Below are 4,328 nucleotides of genomic sequence, written 5' to 3'. Positions count from 1 at the left end.
CCCCCCCCCGTCTGCTCTGGACCTCATCAAATCCTGCAGCGTAGAGACAAGTGCTATAAGATGTCAGTGGACATGAGAACTACCTTGGTCTCTATAGACGGTTCATCTCCATGAGTCTCTTTTTGGGGGAGGAGTACTGTAGGGCCCCATTTGAGCCCTCCAGGCATCTGCTGTCCAAAACAACAATCTTGACATGCCACAGAACATCGATTTCCCAAGAAAACACAAGTCAAAGATGGACGGCTGAAGCAGTGATTTTCATGTAATTCCAGGAACTACAGTATCTCATCTGTAAAGCCAAAACCCTCTGTAAATGTAAAACGCTTCAAGCTTTCGAACCATATGTAATGGAGAACTTTCCTTATTTTGTACAAAGAATTGTTAACTGTTTTCCTGGGGTGAGAAAACACACCTGACCGTAAAATTATGCCTCTCTTGCTCTGATGTTAGATGCTAACTTTCCGTTCGCGGAAGTCCATGTCTTGTCAGAAATTTGTGACACTGAATTAGTAAGTACCCAGATGGTACCTCTTACTCACCTCGTCTCTACGATATATATATATATATATATATATATATATATATATATATATATATATATATATATATATATATATATATATATATATATATATATATATATATATATATATATATATATATATATATATATATATATATATATATATATATATATATATATATATATATATATATATATATATATATATATATATATATATATATATATATATATATATATATATATATATATATATATATATATATATCTATATATATATGTCGAGGAGTGTAGTTGTTATCTCCTCAGTGCTTCGGTACCTGACGAAGACTGCGTGTCTTTAAAAGCTAGAACTTGGTAATTTATAATTTGCGAGTTAAAGAATCTGAAATCTAAACCAACTGGGTCATTGAAGTCTTACACGAATGGTAGCAATGTACAGTATATGCACAGTGTAGTTGTGTGCTTATTTTTGATATATATATATATATATATATATATATATATATATATATATATATATATATATATATATATATATATATATATATACACATGAGAGTGAAAATTAAAGACCAGGTACCAAGCGCTTTCGTGTGAGTACACTTCTTCTGGTACGCCGAAGAAGTGTACGCAGTACACTGAAAATAACCTGGTCTTTAATTTTCACCTTTTCATGAAGATTCGTCTACGTTGATTATATATATATATATATATATATATTATATATATATATAATAAATAAATTTATATATATATATATATCATATATAGGAAACGAATATAGGGATAGTTAAAGGATAATACTATTAAAAGAATTATTTAATCTTTTTATATACATATAATCATATCAGAATATATACACATATATTATTGCAAGGTATGAATTTTTGTTACGGGGAATATAAAAACGAATCATTAATTTTAACAATAAAGCTAAAATAAAATATACTAAGCTGAATAGAGAGAGATATTTAAGATTAATGTAAAAGTTCATTAAAAAAAGATGTTAACAGTAACCTCTTTCCTTGGAGATTCGAACTGTTGATTATTTCAGTCGAGATAAGTAAGGTTTATGAAAGGTTTGGAATGAAAGAAATTTAAATATGTGAAAAGTCAGGTACGGAAGGAAACGGAGAGGGATAAAGTTAAAGGATAATACTATTAAAAGAAGAACCTTTAATCTTTTCCCTGAGCTATAATCATTCAGAATTTTCTCCGTCAATATTTTTGCAAGGTACTTGAATTTTTCTTACGGGGAGTATAAAAATGAATTATTAATTTTAACAATAATGCTAAAATAAAATATACTAAGCTGAATATGCGAAATATTTAATATTATTGTAAAAATTCATTAAAGAAAAGTTATGAGATGTGGTGGCTTTTTTCATAGATTCCTAGTGTTATACTTTTAGAAATTGCAGCGAATATAAAGATCTAATTAAACTTAAGGAATCCTAAGCAATGAGCAGAAGTTATTATTAAACCTATTTATTTAAACGTTGTTGTATCAAAGCAATTTCTTAATGTACAAAACATTACTAACAGTAAACTCCTCAGCCTTTGATGGCTAATGTTGAATCAGATGTGTTCCAGTTCTAAGTAATTCATTCATTAATTAAAGGCATCATCACTTACCTCCGGTTTACACTCAGCGAGAATGAGTGCAGGGGGGTATACCTATTTGTTATCCCGTATCTGTGGAGGGGAAGTTTCAAAAAGTAGTCAATGGCTCTCTCTCTCTCTCTCTCTCTCTCTCTCTCTCTCTCTCTCTCTCTCTCTCTCTCTCTCTCTCGGTGAATACAGAGATGTACAGAAGGATGTGAAGAAGAAAGAAACGCTTGTTTATTAGAAGGTTGGATTTGAAAAGGGAAATTTGGTATTGACAGAACCCTTCACGTCCAAGAGAAAGTGTCCTAATTAGAAATCTTTTATAAATATATATATATATATATATATATATATATATATATATATATATATATATATATATATATATATATATATATATATATAAATGCGCATGCCCTTTTTCCTTAAGGAACTGGGGCGCGAGAGTGGTACAGCTTTCCGATAACTCGGCAAGTAAGGTCGAGAGAGAACGGGTCACGAACCTAGCAACCTTCAGCCGAAGCTGCATCACTCAGCTTCGAATATGGCAAATATATTTCATGATTTTGTACGCTCAAATGTATGTGTGATTATGCCATTTGTTTTTGTGTTCTTTTTAATTTTTTATTTTCTATTTGTAGAAATGGTACCAAAAATGATTTAAGTTTTTAAAGTAAATTTCTCAACAGTATTGAAAATATAACGTCTAAAGATAAATTCGTATGAGGTATTTTGATTTATAATTCGGCATTTAGAATGAATATCAGAGAATATCTCAATTTAATTATAATTAAAAATGTCTGTCACCCAACGTTATAGTCAATTTAGAAAGAGAATAATGATCTGTAACCAGAAATTTTGAATCACTCGAAATCGCAAACTTTTACATAATTCTGGAAAAAAATTAAGAAATCCTCTTTTAATAGAAATTAATATGTTGAGATAAAATATTGTCAATATGTGGAATGAATAATTATCAAAGTTTTTTTTATTTAGTAAAAGGGTCAAATCCATATAAAAAACAGTAGACAAAATAAGAATAAGGTGCAATTAGAAAAATCTATCGGAATGATATCTTGATACAAAAGAACTAACATCGATATCTCTTTTAAATCTTAGCGCTAAAATATAGCATATGAAAATGTTTTAATTATTATAAATAAATCCATTATAATCATGTGTTTCTTATACTCTCTCCAGTGATTCTTGGAGGTTAATATACTTTTAAAAGTAGCAAAATAAGAATCCATTATAATCCTATAGAGTCTAGACCAGTGGCAATATAATACTTCCGAGTAAAAGTCCCCCCCCCCCAACTTCGTTTAGAAACGGAAGGCATAGGAAGTCTTATAAACCTATGGTAAATTAGAGAAGCACTATTTGAAATGCTACCAAGGAATAGCAGTAAAGCGTTCGCAGTAGAATCTCGAGAAGAGGGATTTCAATGGAACTCCTTCAGAAACGTCAGTTGACCTTCCGTGGCAAAAGCGGGAACGAGACAGAGAAGAGGAAAAGGCAAACATGTAATTTGAACGTATGTACGAGAAACCAGTTGTACTTAGAAAACAGATACCTTATCCGAAAAGAGAGGTAAATAAATTGCAGACATTTTATCAGAGGGATCATGTTCCAAAACGTAATATTTTTTGGCATTGTTTTTGTTCGTCTTCTTGAACCTCTAGAACGACCCCTCCTGCATCATCCATGACAGATGAGTTCTGTTTTGTCTTGTGGAAAAAGGCAAAGTGCTCTCTTAGTGCCTTTTTGTTTCAAGTTTGTGGAGTATATTCTTCATGAAGGGGCGAAGAGGTAAACTGGAAATTAAAACATTAATTCGTTGCCCTTGCATGGGGTTGGATCCCGAGAAAAGAGAAGACAGTGATCACTGTACCATTGACACTTTTAACTTTTGAATTGTAGATAAATCCTTATTCAGGAAAATTTCACAATTAAAGCCGTTCAAATACCTACAGTATACAGTGAAGTCGTCAGCAGAGCGCTGAATCCTCTGAGCACAGTGCACCGTTCCTTCTATCTTGCAATCACAATATCGCTTCCTGGGTGTTTAGGTCCAGCATGACTGAGTCTTCCTTCTCTCAGAGCAATTTACATACATATATACATATGAACTCATAGTTTTATATAGATATATATATAATATATGTATATATATATATACATGTGTATATATATA

This window comes from Macrobrachium rosenbergii, chromosome 26 (genome assembly GCF_040412425.1).
Source record: "Macrobrachium rosenbergii isolate ZJJX-2024 chromosome 26, ASM4041242v1, whole genome shotgun sequence".
Taxonomy (NCBI): Eukaryota; Metazoa; Arthropoda; class Malacostraca; order Decapoda; family Palaemonidae; genus Macrobrachium; species Macrobrachium rosenbergii.
Note: the sequence above shows the minus strand (reverse complement) of the source record.